This window comes from Anguilla rostrata, unplaced genomic scaffold, assembly GCF_018555375.3.
Source record: "Anguilla rostrata isolate EN2019 unplaced genomic scaffold, ASM1855537v3 scaf0975, whole genome shotgun sequence".
Classification (NCBI taxonomy): domain Eukaryota; kingdom Metazoa; phylum Chordata; class Actinopteri; order Anguilliformes; family Anguillidae; genus Anguilla; species Anguilla rostrata.
This window is the reverse complement of record NW_026986334.1, coordinates 44,179-61,406: the sequence shown is the minus strand read 5'-3', so window position 1 is coordinate 61,406 and position 17,228 is coordinate 44,179. Positions and strand designations below refer to the sequence as shown.

Below are 17,228 nucleotides of genomic sequence, written 5' to 3'. Positions count from 1 at the left end.
AACTGAAATGCAGGAGATACATAGATGGGCAAACTGAACAGTTATGAGGTGGTATAGGGAGCTTATGATCCTAAGTACTGTATGTACTGAGGGAAAAGTAAAGTATATCTGTATATAGATTATGCCTACATAAGTGTCTGGATCACAGAGAGACCTCCATAGAAAGGTATCTAGAGAAATGATAGGTACAATCATAAGATTGTGCACCTCCATACTATCACTAGACTATGGGGCAGTATACTATGCAGTTTTTCTCTTCCTGCAGGAGTGGGAAGAGTCTCCTGGTCTGAACAGGGTGTCACAGGCCTCTTCCTGTCCAGACGTTATTTGGGCAAACAAAGGGAAGAGTGTAATGTGGAAGGCTTGCTCAGGATCGGACTTAAGGGAAGTCCAGAGAAACATTCTGGGAGAAACTACTTAACAGTTCTCCTGGTACCATAGTCATGTCTGTACAGAATAATTTGGTTATGTACTTTGTTGGTGAATACATACATATAATGCTTTCTTTCATGACATAACCTTACATTTATTTGGCAAATGCTTTTATCCAAAGCAACGTACAATAAGTGGATACCGAAGGTCATTGGAACAGCTACAAAACACAGGTCCGATAAGGTACAATACTCATTATGTAAGTTATTCATAGCCATGAACACATTAAGTCAATTTTGCTTGTCTTAGCCAGCGTGTAATGTTCTGTACCGCTAGGTATTGGATGTGTTCATATTTGCTCTCACTGACTTTACTGTTGATTATATTTATTAGTAAACAATCATACTTTCACCATATCTGCATCTTCCTTTTGCAGCTTCAGAAATACCTATAATCCAATTATAAACCCCATGAAATCCAGAGCATATGTTGTTAGGTGTCACAGTGTTCTGGGCATGGTGGTATGCAATGTTCCCTCTAAGCTGCGCGCGTGCGCAATCGCGCACTGCCCGCACATTCTCAGCGCACAAGAAAATCTATCCAGCGCATAAACAACATCAACATAACGTATTAATTCATATCTAATATTAGACCTAATCTAATCTAATTAATTCGCCCAATAATATTGTTTTTTTGTTTCTCACTCAGTGAGTGACAGGTGTCCAGCCAATGATACGATACGGTTCACTTACGGTACGAAGCCAATCATGGCATTGACGGTGCTTGCGTCTGGGCCCTGCCTATATGCGCCGTGCAGGTTAGCTAGCAGGTTAATAGATGCTAATACAAACCCCGCATCATGGCGAAACGAACAGGCAGCGACACATCCACTCAGCAAGCCACAGTAAAAAAGAAATGCAGTTCTTTTAAGATGGAATGGCTGTCGGAGTATGTGCAAATTGAAGAAAAAGCGGTGAAATTGGGTGAGATTTTTTCTTTTTCAAGTGAGAAAGGTCTACTCTGCAAAACATGCAGCGATGCCAAAGTAGCAAGTGAGTTTTCAGAGGGAAAAATGTGATCTCACAGCTTGTGGATATTTGTGCTACATTTCAAGCTTCCAGTGCCGACTGTGAAAGAGGATTTAGTTTAATGAATCATATCAAAACAAAATCCAGAAATCGTCTTGAAGTGACACATTTGGACCAGCTGATGCGCATAAAGTCAAAGCAAGAAGCAGACGAAGCCATCAACCTGGACAAAGTGTACAACTATTGGAGAAGTGAGAAGGACAGACGTGAAAAATAAGGTAAAATTTAAGTCAGATTTGTGCATATTCTAGTGACGGTTATTAAGATTTTGTCTTTATGGATATTAATCATTAAATGTTGTTACTATTAGATCATTTATGGGTAGTAGAAATGCCAAGAAAAACTGTGTAATTAGATATTTTACAGACAAAGTGTTACAGGAATTTGCACTGTATCACAAGCTACAGCACAAGTCATTGTGCAAAATGTGAATGTTTTAATGTAAGCAAAATGTTACGTCTGAAAGGTGTATATGTCTCATATCTTCCAGAACAGGACCCTCAGCCAGGCAAAGCAGGACTCTTCCCATGGCCAAAGCAGGACTCTCACATACTGTATAACATCTACACATCCCATTTTTCAGATTTTTGTCTTTTTTTAAGTGGACCAAATTACTTATTTAAAAATAAAGCGTGCATATCTAATGTTGCTCACAGTAGTCCTCAGTTTGCTCAGGGAGCTTGTGTGTATGCCCAGATACATGAAAAATTAGAGGGAACATTGGTGGTATGTATGCTTGCATTGCAGAGTCAGCCCTCACACCTCACTCACAGCAAGGAAGGTACAAGTCGCAAGAGACATCTGAGTTTCCAGCTGTAGAATCCAAGTAATTTAACCTCTGAGTACAGAGTCATCCGCAAGGCCTATGTAATCTGTACGTCAAACAAGACCTCTGAGTTCATCAAAGAAAGTGGGGGTGCTGGTGCCAGGCATGGACTCTGAGATGCAGGTATGCTGCCAGGCACCAAAGCATACACACCAGGTTATCTCTGGGAATGTCATGTTTCTATAGCACCTTTCCCCACTTTCACTACAAAATAGCCTAAATATTTTGTTTTCTGGTTTTTAAATTAATGGAATCAGATAAACTTGTTTTTTCCTTCCTGTGAAAAAATCCACATCCTTACCGAACAAGCAGGAAACGCAAGTATAATAAACATCAGTACTAGCATATTTAAGAAATAGATGTAAAAAGGTGTTTAGATTTGAAAGTGTTTTACCTGTTTCTTTATTCAGGTTCAGGTACGGCCAGTCTGTCTTTGGAAATTAAGGAAAGGGATAAGTCAGTATCAGAAATCAAAACTACAGCCTTATAGAACAGGGCTATTCAGCTGGCATCCTGGGGGCCAAATGACCCACCACAGACATTCTTGGCCCATGGATCACTGAGTATTAAAATAAATAAACATTATTATTCAGATGCATCAAAAATGTTTCCAGGTCTGCATATGTACAGTGTGAGTGTAACTTCCACTGCAGACAGTGATAAAATTTTAAGTAATATCTGTGCACTTTCCTAATTTTTTTTACACACAATGTACAAACATCCTTCGTATACATTGTTTTATAAATTGTGTCTGGAAAATGTTTGGCCCATTTGCATCATTTTTAAAATGGCCCCATGAAGAAGCAGTTGAATTACCTTGAAAAAGCATAATTTTATGGGGTCATTTTCACATCCAGTTATCTTACACATTTCGACAAAGTAACAATTGTGAGTGCCAATTTAGAGAATGTATTTTTCTCCATAATAAATTTCCTGTTTTACGGTCTAGTATATAATCCAAGAATACATCTGGCATCCTGTCACAGCTCACCCTAATCAAGCCCTTCTCATTTTATAAATCATTAAAAGCAAGCCATGAAAAATACTGAAATATTCAATGACTGATTAAATATTCAGGATTTTAAAATATTTTTCAATATTTCAAATTAAATATTTGAAAGCGGATTTTGTGGTATTTCATACCTGTGTGCCTCCCATCCCTGTCTCCTGCTCGGCTCCTGAGATAAGACCTGCAGGGAGAGAAGCTGCCTTTACTAGCAGAAAACTCAACATGCTTATGTACTGTACTGCTATTTGCTTTCTAAATAAAACAACAGGTAGAAATGTAAACTAGAAGTGAGTCAATTTCTTTTGTAAAAAAAATTGAAATATAATTTAAATGGACCCTCAATCCCAAATCCCAAACAAGTGTATGTGCATTAGAGATGGAGGAAGATGGCACTATTTGCAATTTGTTCAACCAACAAAATTATTTGTATTTGGATAGAGCCAGAAGTGGGCATAGCAGGAAGTGGAGTTCAACATGGAAGCTGTATTAAATGCCAAAAATTCCAGATATTTACCATTATAATCACTGGCATGCAGCCTTACATCTCATTTCCAAATAAATTTTCCAGCCATGACATCTAGTAAGTTTGTGGCTCACTGGTAAGGTTGTGGATTTGGGACCACAGAGCCTCAAGATCAAATCCCACCTGAGACCCCCCCTGAATTTATTTTTTCTTACACTTATTGTCTCACTCACAATTGTCTTTTACTTTTCAACTATTGCTTTTGCAACCGCATAATTTTTCTGGATCCTTCTGCACCAAATTGTGTCGGTCTTCCACCGTATGTATACGCTGTATTATTCAGTTAACCTGCTATATTTGCTTTCAATGTGAATGTTTTCTAGCCAGCTACAATATAGCCAGGCCTTATGGAATACAACCGCAGCTGAGTCTGTCTTCATTAAAACCACCAGCACATTTCACCAAGAAATTTCACACCTTGCATAACTACTTCCTCGGTGGCTTGCTGCTAAAGTTTCTGCCTAAGAATTGCAAGGTGGGAGGCTCAAATCCTGACTTGGGCTCATGCAAATATTTACTTCATTGTACTAATATTTACTTTATTTAATATTTATTGTACACTTATTTGCTAACTAATAATTGTTTACTGCTTTTAAACTATTGCTTTTGCATTTCTCAGAATAACTGAATCTTTCTGAAAATATCTTGATTTTCGTAAACAGTTACAACAGCTGACCACTGTGGCGTTTCTATTGGCATGGCAGGTATGCCATCCCGCCAAGTTACGCCTTGGCGGGGGCATGCCCCATACCTATACAGCACCGAGAGTTTGGCACTTTTCAGGGTTCCCCACAGAAATAACGGCCAGACACTCAGCCCTTAAAAACATTAAATTCTGTACATTCTGACCCCATTTCAACAGACAGATTTCATAAACAACTTCACATGTCCACACAATAAAGCCCCAAACTAAGGGGATTTTGCGTTTTCTCCTTCTTCTTCTTCTTCTTTCTTCTTCTTCTTCTTCTTCTTCTTCTCATTCTTATTTTTCCTGCCGCCAATCCCACTAACAACATGTCTCCCCATTGGACATTTTACCGACACCAGCCAAATCTTCACCTACACGACCCAATCAAAAATGCGCATACACACGCAAAATACCAATACCTTTTTACTCTGAAACATTTCCAGTTTAAACAGCTAGTCTGCCTGTGGCCTAGTGGGCAAGGTCCCAGTCTTGGGAACGTGGGATTTTAGGTTCAAGCCCAGCTAGGAACACGTTTCTTCAACCGGCTTTTACCCTCACTAATAATTGTCTACTACTTCTCAATTATTGCTTTTGCACCATATCTACCCGCCGTTCACCGAACGTATACACTGCATTATGACGTACCGTCTGCACGTTCAGTTATTAACCGGCTACAACATTGCAAAGCCATATGGATTCAACGGGAGCTCTTCTGTGCTTACTGGCCTGTGTTCTTCTTTAAAACCACGGACAGGTTTGCTAATGGTATTTCACGCATTGCATAGCTATGTCATGCTGCTGCACTAGCAAAATCGCAGAATGGTAAACCTCCAGTTGAAGGATGAATCCCGCCTCGCCCTCAGGCAGATTATTTCCTCTTTTACACTAACGTTTTCCTACGCTTATATTTGCTTTACCAAAACTCACTCACGGCCACCCATATGCATTTCATGACGGCAAATGTATTCTTTTTATTAAAAAGTTACACCAGTAGACCACTGTGCCAATTCTACTAACTATATTTCTTCACTTGGCTACCGTACAAAACCTTCTTATCAGCAAACGCCACGTTTCTACATTCATGTTACCTCGCCCTGTTCTCTATCTAGCCACATACAAACAATTACTACGTATGTACGTTCTGAAACTCCCCATTAAAACATTACATTTAAAATCATGACTCACTCATAAGTATAACTACTAGTACTAAACATGAGAAGAGCACATCAGTATAATAGATCTCATAAAAAACACGTTTTCAACGTACAAAAATGCCAAGTTACTCAAAAGTATTGATATCAAAATGACGCCAAGTTACGGTACTACAAACAATATAGGCTATCTTGCCTCACCAAAATTACATAAGATGTATTTCAAAGCAATGCTACCCAATATTTCCTCAATTCTTTCAAGTCACTTGGCCCTGTGTGCATAAGCATGCACTACATGGACAGGCCAAACATATGTGTGGATGGCTCTCTCACAGTCAAGATTGATTGAATAGGCGTGGATATGTCCAATTTGTATTGGTATGTATGTATTTCGCTGCCCAGCCTTTCTGTTGCGTGAATGATAGTATGTTTCTTGGTATAAGTGTGTGTTCGTAAATGTGAATGTAACATGCTGCCTGGGAAATGTCTCCATGGGGATAAAGAAGTTCTCTATGTATGTATGTACAATATGTATTTTACATGCAGTATTTATTGTACATAGCAAATATACAATAACTTGTACATGTACTCAAATTCAGTTCAGAAGCAAGTATAAACATGTTTTCTGGAGAAATATGCTTCCTGTAGTTACTCAGCAGCAGTCTTGTACATGAATTTCAATGTGTTCCATGAGGCAATTCGAAATATTTGACTCTTTGATCTGACACAAAGTTTGCATGACACTGTAAAATGGTAAGATTACAAAACACAGGGCCAAATGACTTGAAAGAATTGAGGAAATATTGGGTAGCATTGCTTTGAAATACATCTTATGTCATTTCGGTGAGGCAAGATAGCCTATATTGTTTGTAGTACCGTAACTTGGCGTCATTTTGATATCAATACTTTTGAGTAACTTGGCATTTTTGTACGTTGAAAACGTGTTTTTTATGAGATACTAACTACTTTACTTGGCTTCTGTACAAAACCTTCTTATCAGCAAACGCCACATTTCTACATTCTACTTATCTTGCCCTGTTCTCTATCTACCAATATATATATAAAAAATATAATTTCAAACATGACATACATGAAAAAAGTGCATCTGTTTTTCTACCCAATTTCACGCATTCCCTGAATAGCTATATATGCAACCACTTATTAATCCCATCTGTTTTATATACCATTCCATAAGGACATTCATGCTCGCTCATGCTTACTTGTTAGAATTTAGGAAGCATTGGGTAGCAGCATTGGTTTGGAATATAGCATGTTTAATTTGTGCTAGATGAGGTAGCCAATATTGTTTATTGTAACTTGATGTAATTTTGATATCAGTACTTTTAATGGCAGGCCTAGATTTTGCAATTGTTAATGGCTTATAGTGCTTTGTATATGGTAGTAACTTGGCATTTTTGTATGTTGAAAACCTGTTTTTCCTCAGATAAAGATTATGAAACCGCACATTGCAAAACTATTTTCTTGAAGTAAAGTACACAACTGAATCAATTTAACATTTGTATTTCTAAATTTTAGCGGTTTTGTTATGTAGGCTAAGGGAAAATGAATCGAGGCATATTATAGGAACACTGAGAAAAGGGCTAAAATGTGCATGACAAAATGCAAAACAGAAAAAGTAGTTAAAGAAATGCAAAGTGCAATATGCACTGTCACTCTCCTCTTATCAATTCCTCAGAGAATGCGCAGCTTTGGTGGTTTGCTGGAACCGCACACACACGAATCGGATATATTTCACTCAGTTGTTGTGTAGTAATTTTATTCAGTTTATTCAAAGTCTGTTTCAGACAAAACCCGAAAATATGTTGGTGGCGTTATCTCCGCGGACTTCTAAACTAATTTATATAACTACAATAGACACAATTATCCATCCCCATTCTAAAGGCTTTATCAACTTATCATAGTTGGTGTGAATTAATTCAGCATGATTGTATGTGCGAAATTACTTTGAATTGTGCTTTTTTGGGAAATTCTTATCAAAGCAAAGGTCATTCAATTATTGAATAGCATGCCGGAGTAGACAGCGACCCATTCGCACCTGGGTGAAAGCACCTGTTGTTGTCCATTGTCTAGCGGGCGGTTTTGTGTGGAAAATGGCGCAGACTCTCTGTATTTCTTAACTGAGTCGATTTTTTCGGATTTTAAAAAATGCAGTTATTTAAAGCCCAAATATTTAGGAAAGTTGTGGAAGGAGGAGGATATGTCATTCAAGGCACTGGAGTAATTTTGATTAGTCCCCAATGCGCAATGGCCTTGCTCTGGTCGATCTAGTGTTAAAGGAAACTCTCACTCGCTGTCTCTCTGCAGGTGTGTGTGTCAAATTGAGAAACTTGATGCTGCCTTCTGAGAGAATTGCATCAAAGAGATGAGAAAATAGATCCAAATCTGAATAATATTGGCTAAGTTTGGGAGGAGAAAACATTTGGGGATGTGGAAGTATGTTTTCTTCATTCTTTTAATGTTTTTACATTTCGTCTTATTAAAGATTGTACTGATCAAGAATATATTTAAATGTATGTGATTATGGGATGATCACTGAAGAACAATAGGTATTTTGTGTTATGTCTAAGAATTTGTAACTAAGGAAAGACTGTGGCCTCCTTGTACACTGATGCATACTACCTAGAGAATCTTTGAACCCCAGTTGCAGGAGGGAAAATTGTAAACATTTACTTAGTGGAATTTTGTAAGTATCTTCTGTTGGGAAACAATCTTGTGCAGAAGACCTTTGAGTTGCAAGAGAAGAGAAAGGATACTGACCTAGAAAGAACTGATTTGCTATATTTAGTAAATGTATAGATTATATTCTATTAAAATGAATGAATGAAAATCAAAGTAATGACGGCAACGGTAATGATATAAACATAGTTTGTTAGAACATGGCGGTGTGTATATGAGTCAATATTTCATTTGGATTACAGCATGTAGTGAATGCATTTAAAGCGCATGTACTTTGGAACTGGAAGATTGAACAATGGTTAATCATGAGGACAAATACTTGTTATTCAAGTCATGCATATACATTCCTCTGTAAGTGTGTGTAGTGAAATATATGTCATTGATTAAAATGGAAGATTATATAATAGTTATTGTTAAACTAAATGATGAAACATAAGTTTGACCTAGGCTGGGATTGGTTATTTTAAAGGGAAGATACATCAGGGTAGGAGGAGATCTGATTGCATAAAAAGGATGTAAAACATAATGCGAGGAAGCTCTCTATGTGTCTTTATGGTACTGGAGACCTCCCGTAGGCCTACGTACATGAAAAGGATTATTGATTGAAGAGAATAAAAAGGTTATTAGAAGAAATCATAATTTCTAGTCTTTATTCTTGCATCACCGACTCACCCACCGAACCTAAGAAGGGGTTTTCCTCCACAGGGAGAAAGCGTTATTCGAGTGTTGCAGAATATGGTATTTGTACTCAGCACCATCCCGAATGATATATACTATGATTCACTAAAAACAATTCCACTGTTGGTTGGATTATGGAGGGACAGAATAATGTGAAGTGCACTGATCACATATAAAGAAAGACAAATCCTTACTTACCTTTGTTATCAGACTGGGTGTTTACATTGACAATAACATTTCCTGCAACATGACATCCATGTAACTGTGGTACTACAGCACTGCCTCCAGTCTGAGCTGTGATAGAGGAATGGAGAGGGGCTGATCCCAGATCAGCAGGTGGCTGCTCTCTGTGGTCCATGGCATTGGCTCCAGTCTGAGCTGTGATAGAGGAATGGAGAGGGGCTGATCCCAGATCAGCAGGTGGCTGCTCTCTGTGGTCCATGGCATTGGCTCCAGTCTGAGTTGTGATAGAGGAATGGAGAGGGGCTGATCCCAGATCAGTAGGTTGCTGCTCTCTGTGGTCCTTTCCTGTTGGAAGTGAAAGCAGATCAGGTCAAATATTTATGTGAAATAACTTGTCAGATATATAGTGCTTAGATTATGGCATTAAAGTGGAGAAACAGTGAATTTGATACAATATTATATTGTTTCTAAGAATGTTGTTTGGCCTCCCCATCACAAGCATCAAAGCAAATGCGACAGGGGCAATATAAAATCCACTGATACCCTAATCTAGACAATCTAGGGGTCTCACCTCCTGCAGTGTTTGTTTCAGAGGAGACAAACCAGATGACACAGGACAACACATCGGGGGTCAGAGACCCTACATGCCTAACATTTCCCTTTCCCATGTCCCCCTTAAGTTTGAATGCAATCTTTAGGTAGGCCAGTCCTTGTCATAAATTAGTCTGACCCCCCTTCCCTTCTCTCCTACACCTTAACTCAGCATCACCCAATCAGGGCAAACATCCTCAAGCCATGCTGGGTAAGGCATTTAAGACAGCCACAGGAAAAAGTTGTTGTGTTGCGTTTGATTTTGGAGCATTGAAGAAGAGGTTTTCTCTTTTTATTTTGGTGGTGGTTCCTTGGGTGTGTGTTTTTAGCTGGTTTTCCTTTCACCCTGTGGCGCTTAAACTGCGAGTGGGTGACAGTTTGGCAAGGTCTGGCTTATCCGTCTCTCTCTCTTTTTTTGTATTTCCAAATCAATTGTTAATGTTTTGTTATATGTCTTTTGTTTTGTAATTTAGAAGTAGTGAGCCTGCATTCAATAAGAATGTATGATTTCAATTTGTTAATCTAATTGATGTCACAGAAGTGGTGGGCTTTATGGACTTTGTCACACCAGTCCACACACAACACTGCATCACACACTATGGACTCCCCTCCCCCCCTTTTTGAATCTGGGGAACCTCTGTCAGCTGCCCAGACAGAAGTGGAGAGCTCTGTGGACCAGTCTGCATCACTGCCCACAGATAATGCTGCACCACCCCCCATGGACACTACCTCTAACAACACCAGTCCTCCCATCACATCTGGAGAGCCCCACGGCAGGGCTCACACAGAGGATTGGCTCCAAAGAAATTTGTGTTCCTCTGTCAGGGCTTCATAGGGACCCCACTGTAAACGGACCAGGAAGCCTACCCCCCACTGTTTTATGACCTCCAGGGCCCTCACCATCCCGGTCAGAGCTTTATCTTGCTCTCCAAAGCAAACGGAGCACAGTTGGAACACCAGCTTCCCACACCTTGGTCTGCCAACCCCCGGGTCATCACCCCTCCAAGCTCCACACACAGACATCATCCACGGGAAGTGTGAAAGTCTTTCCCCGACATCTGAAGTGGTGGGATGGTAATAGACTGGGTGCATACCAGGGATCTTCAGCTCATCTGCCCAGAGAGGGTACACATAGACCCCGGGCCAGAGCTGAGACAGGTATGGTTAATGAGGATCCACGTGCGGAAGAGCCAAGATGGCAGGAGACCTCCTGTCACCTTTCCGTATCCTGAACTGTGCCTCCCTCCGCTGCCACAGGACTGCCAGTAGCCAAACTGCTGTTCTTGGAGGTAAAAGTGGCAGACTCCCCGATATCCTGACCACAACTTTTAAACACAGAACCGTGTCTGGCTAAGTCCTGTTCCCCAAGTGTAAGTGCCCTCATGCGCTGTTAGTGCATACCAATGGACATGTCTGCCCCATGCCTGGGGCACGTCTGAGTTTTTCAAAAATTAAAACAAGTCCTCAGACCTCTGAGACTAAAGCCGCGTTTCCACCGCAGGAACTATACCCCGGAACTAGGAACCTTTTGAGGAACTCTGTGCGTTTCCACCGCAGGAACTAGGGTCTAAATTTAGTTCCGGGGGCTTTGTTTTACCCCCCAAAAGGTTCCTGCTCGGGGGGTAGTACTTTCCGAAAGTACAGGAACCTTTTGGGTGGCGCTTGCAGCGCTGAACATTTCTGATTGGTCGAGTACTCGCAGCATTTTTTTATGTCTATTTTCAGGCGCCATGTTTGAAAATATGCAGGCGTAAACCAATTTATTTTCATAATAACTATATTATTTTATAACTATACGAATTATAACGTGTGCTCTTCTGTTCTTTTCTTGCTTTAGTATTCGTTTTATAAAATGCTAAGCATTCGTGCTGGGACAGCATATTACATACTAAAACATTCAAACGGATTAATTCGGTTGCTGAATATTTTCTTCCGGATTTTCTTTGTTAGCCCGTTGTAATTGACTCAAAACGTTTGATACAGTTATGTGAGGTATGCGGTAGTTCTGCGTAATTCACATTGGTGATACAGTAAAAGCAAACTGGAAATCACCTTCCGCACTTTTTGTCAGGGTAAAATAACAGGTTAATTCTAGTAATCATACCTTTAGCTTTTTCAGACTGCCGTAATTTTACTCTGCCATTCTTCAATTCCACAAAAAGACCAGGAAGACTATGGACTAATTTATTGTGCATGGTTCGCATCTGGAGGGCACACTTCGCTGCTCAGCTACCAGTAACTTCGAAGGAAAACAAACGGTGGCTGTACCACTACTAATTTAAATTTTCATGCAAGTCCGAGTTTTCGTTCTATTCTTGTCATTTTGCGATTAGCCTATATAGAATTGACGATGAGAAAGTAATCAAACAGCAAATTGTTTACAACGTATGCATGTTTTCTGCTGTTGTTGCCAGTTATATTGGAAATGTGAATGCATTCTGTCGCTTCGGATGTCAAGACATGAAAGCGAATGTTCGCATAAAAACATAATGAATGTGTTTGAGAGGATATATAAAACAGTTACAATCTGACTATTGGTCTGTTATATCCTATTTGTTGCATAACGGTCCAAGTTCAACTACCAACGACAGTTTTGCTTGACAACGGTAAAATATGCCCAAACGGCTGCAGAAGAATATTTCAATTCCATGTGATTAAATCGATAAAAATCAATAAATACAAAAGTAACCATATATAGTCATTGTTGGTAACCCGTTGTATATAAGTGGAATAAACCCCTCTGGGCTGTCCCGGTTATTAGAAAATAATGTAGGCTACTTCGGTGGTAGTATGGGGTTACAGAAGAAATCATATGACAGATGGACCGACGACAATGACGCTTTTTCATACGTCAGTGGGCTAATTTGCCTAATCTTCGCGGGACTTTAGACCCCGGTGGAAACGCAGACAACCATTGGCTGAAGGAACCTTTTAGTTCCTGGTAAAGTAGTTCCTGGGACTGAAAGTTCCGGGTAATTTCGGTGGAAACGCGGCTTAAGCCAGTGGGGCTGCTGGTGCCAGGGAGACACAACAGTGTATTCACAGACCAATACTGCCCTGAAGAAGAATTCCAGCTGAAAGGCATTGCCATTTTAAAGTCTTTTATAATTAATACATTTAATTTCCATCGCTCTCCAAGAGTGGCTGAATGTTCATATTCTGTTTTTGCTTTTCTTTTTCATGATCCATGGCAGAGTTTAGAAGTTGCACCAGAACCTCATTTATTCCCTAAAAGCCCATGTAAAAAAAGATAAAAGAAAAAGGCTTTAAAAACAACTGAGAAAACAAGAATTGACAAGACTAATAATTTATTTTAAAAGCACCAGCAGTAGAAATGTTAGTAGTGGCTCACCTTCCCTCTCCCTGTCTTCTTCTTCTTTGGTGTTTTATGGCAGTTGACATTCTTTGTAGTTGCATTACCACCTCCTTCTGGATTTAATCATGTATTGCTGTCTGGTTCTCTTATATCCTTTTACTTAGACCAGTTGTCCTCAAAAAACTAAATATCTCCTTCTTTCCCTCCACCGTGTCCCCACATTCAAGCAGATCTGTAATCCTTGCCTCCACTCCTATGTAACCCTGTAAACATTACCATTCTTTCTTAATTCTACTTCCTGCATACAATCAGGACATGCTCCACTGTTACTGACTCCTGGCACTGATCACAATAGCCAGTTGGATGTTTTCCTATAATAAAGTGTCCTATTCAAGTTGCTGTGACCAATTCTTAATCTACTCATGATTACTTGCTCTCTTCTATCGGTTCCACTGTTTCTTGCCATTCCTACTTTATTTTGTATTTTATATAAATATCTTCCTTTTGGTGCCATTGTTTGATTACTCCCCTCCAAACTATGCTTTTCCCCTCTGATTTTGAAAGTTTAACATTAAGGTCCACATACTCTCTCCTGACCGCCTCCTTCGCCAACTTATCTGCTTTCTCATTTCCCTGGATTCCTGAGTGTGCTGGTACCCACATGAACTTTTTGTTTTTCCCTTGATTAGTTATATGAACTGTTGTTTAATAATTCAAGGATAATGTATATTGGTGATTATTTCCTGATCCTGTTTTAATGCTTGACAATGCTGATACAGAGTCACTACAGATGAGTATATTATTTGCCGTCACTTCTTCCACCCTCTCTAATGCTAACAGAACTGCAATTAGCTCAACAGCATATACGCTCAAATAATCTGATGTTCTCTTACTGATTCCAGTCTGGTGACTGGGAATCACCACTGCAGCCCCTGTTACCTCTGTTATTGGATCCTTTGTCCCATCTGTAAAAATCTGTAAATAATCACTGTAATTCCTGTCTCTATGTATGTAATATTCCTGAACTAAATCTGCTGTTTTATTTCTGTGCTTAATATTCAATAGTTCTATGTCCACACAAGCATTTTGCAACATCCAGACTGGTCTCACAGGCCACAACACAGTTGGACAAAATTCAGTTTCATGAACTTGCATTTGTTCTGTAACATCCTTGCACTCGCTCCCTGTCCCTACTGACAGACATTTAATAGGCTAAGCCAATCGATTGCACCTGGGTTACAATCAGTACCCCAACACCTGGGTGTCAGATAATTAACAAATGATTCAATTGATTAACAAAAGAAATGAATTAAACAAGTGAAGGGCCACTCCTCCACAGCCCAAAAGCAGAGGTAGACAACAATGAATCCACTGACAGCCCAGTGAAAACCTCCCGCTGTTGAAGGCCTATCAGACTGGCAAAGCGTTTTCAGGACTGAAACAACTACAGTATATGCATAGTCTACCTATACACTGGACTAAACAAAACAGTACTTGATTGGAAATGGGCTGGATGAAAACCTATATTCTAGCACAGAGAATTAATTTTAAGTTTAAAAATTGCAATGCATAGCCTGAAGAAAAGAACGGAAAGGTTTGACACAGAGTGCATTTTGTTTGATAAACACACTGAATGAAAAATGCTATATGTTAACTTATTTAAAGTTAAAGAACCTAGTACATTAAGACAAAATTGAATTAAAGGGAGATTTCATGGAAGTGAATATTCATTAGCAGTTCCTACCATCAGGTGGCACTATTGCCATATAGAATGTATTGTCTTGTCCTTGATTGAGAACTTATGTTCTTGCTTCTGCATGTCAGATGCCCCTTGCATACTTTACAGGTCATAACAGTTTATGACATGGAATATGGCTGCAGTTGAAGTGTTGTAGGCCTACTGAATCTCAAAGGAATGAGTCTGGCACTGCCAATGTTAAACAGGCTGGACATTGCCCTCAGAGGCCACAGAACTGGAGTTGGAGAAAGACTCACTCGTCAGGATCAGGCAGTCATACAAGGGGGGGGGGGGGGGGGGGCAGTGCGAGATGGATGGGAATTAGTGTTGTTCTTGGCATCAAAGCAGTGTAAAACAAGTTCAGTTGGTCTGGCAAGTTCCACTCTCGAGCCTTGCCAAAGATAAAAACAGTCTTTGTCTTTTTCGTTGAGTCACTAACCTGTCCATGTTTTGACGCATGGCAGCTTTTATCATCCTTTTTGAGCTGTTTCTAGATGTTTAAACATGAGAGGTCATTGCCAGAATTAAGTGATAAAAATTGAATTGAGTGCAAACAGTTACAGTTTGTAATAAAATGTTTACTCAATAGATAATCAACTGAGTTTCCAGCCTGATAAATCCATCAACATTATTATAAACAATGTTGTGTCAAAAAAGGTGTTTAATATACAGACAGGTATCATGAAATACCTCTCCCACTTCTCATCTCCCCATTTCTTTAGGAGACACTCCCCTACACCCTTCACAGAGTGCCCGAAATCTTGGAGTTGTGCTCGACAACAGGCTGTCACTCTCTGAGAATATCGCGGCAACCACCCGGTCGTGCAGGTTCATCCTGTACAATATCCGCAGAATAAGACCACTCCTCACCAATTATTCCACACAGCTCCTGGTCCAGGCCATGATACTGTCACGTCTGGACTACTGCAACTCCCTCCTGGCTGGCCTCCCAGCATCAGCCACCAGACCCCTTCAGCTCATCCAGAATGCAGCAGCACGTCTGGTTTACAACCTCCCTCGTGACTCCCACGTCACTCCCCTCCTCATCTCCCTCCACTGGCTACCAGTGCAAGCTCGCATCCGGTTTAAGACACTGGTGCTTGCTTTCCAAGCAGTCAAGGGGTCAGCTCCTGGTTATCTGCAGAAGATGATCAGACCCTACAAGCCGGCCAGATCGCTCCGATCGGCTACTACAGGGCGGCTGATTCCTCCCCCTACACGAGCAGCAACAAGGTCTCGACTCTTTGCAGTTCTGGCCCCACGATGGTGGAACGATCTTCCAGTGGAGGTCAGAACAGCAGAGTGTCTGAGCACCTTCAAACGAAAACTCAAGACGCACCTCTTCTCTGTGTACCTCTCTCCTCTTCCCTAAACCCCCTCCCATAACTATAAAAAAAAAAAAAAAAAAAAAAAAATTTTGTTCAGACTATCTTGTTTTTCCTTATTGTATGCATCATAGTAAAGGCTTTTTATCTACATGTTGTTCAATGGACTTAAGCGGACTTGATCCTGAGTTTGGTTACTCTGTTGTAAGTCGCTCTGGATAAGAGCGTCAGCTAAATACCTATAATGTAATGTAATGAAATAAAATGATTTAGCAAAAAAATCTCATCAGCAGAGATGGTATCAGTAAGCTGTAACCAAAAGAGTACATATTTGGCCTGTAACTATAAGACTCCATTGTGTATCAGTGCCCATTATTTGATTGATGTTATGCTGGAATCGGATCTCAGTGATCAGATACAATACAATATAGTATGACCACCTGCCACATGAGACACTGCCGCCCCTCTTATCTGCAACTCATGTAGAGCTCAGAGACCAGAGAACAGGCACATGCTTATCCCAGCTCTACAAGACGGGTGGGACATACCTCCACAGGGCAGCTATATCTGTCGACCTGCTTCAAGACCTGTAACTGTTGAGATGAAGGATTCTTGGACCTATTCTTTTTCTACTCTGTATTAATACTCAGAAACACTGATGCATCTTACCCATTTTAGGATTGCTCTCCAGTATCGGAATAAGGTCATTTCGATCAATTTTCTTTAAGATCTCCAGTGTGATGTTCACCATCTTGTTACCATAGAAACTCTCCATCAGTTCCACAACATCTGTCACATCTTTGCCTTCCAGTTGGCCCTTTGGAATGGGTCTACATCCTTGTAGCACCTTGCCATTCAAATAAAATTTGAACCTTTTAAATTCTTCTCGTTTCAGATCATCCAGAATCCCCATGAGCTGCTCAGCCATCACAGAACCTAAGAACAGGAAATGAGGTAGTCTGTAAATCAGGGACAAGCTTTATAGAGAATTTACCCTTGCTGTTACCAAACGCCAAATGCATGTCAAAATGGCCTCATAGTTT

General features: G+C 40.1%; 2 long non-coding RNA genes across 4 annotated transcripts in view; one reads left to right on the top strand and one right to left on the bottom strand.

Annotated features, from left to right (window-relative positions):
• The first annotated feature begins 890 nt into the window (after positions 1 to 890).
• LOC135246929 (uncharacterized) lies at positions 891 to 2,109 on the top strand. Its single transcript, XR_010328028.1, has 2 exons — positions 891 to 1,678; positions 1,951 to 2,109. It is a non-coding gene; the product is annotated as an uncharacterized LOC135246929 (long non-coding RNA).
• Positions 2,110 to 2,308: 199 nt separating this feature from the next.
• LOC135246928 (uncharacterized) overlaps positions 2,309 to 17,228 on the bottom strand; it is a 35,865-nt gene continuing 20,945 nt past the window's right edge. For 2 of the 3 annotated variants that reach the window (XR_010328025.1, XR_010328026.1), the window contains exons 3-6: positions 16,855 to 17,121; positions 6,663 to 9,560; positions 3,430 to 4,309; positions 2,309 to 2,717 (exon numbers count right to left, since the gene is read on the bottom strand). This is a non-coding gene — a long non-coding RNA (uncharacterized LOC135246928). The remainder of the gene's footprint in view (positions 2,718 to 3,429; positions 4,310 to 6,662; positions 9,561 to 16,854; positions 17,122 to 17,228) is intronic. The other variant, XR_010328027.1, reaches the window with a different exon arrangement.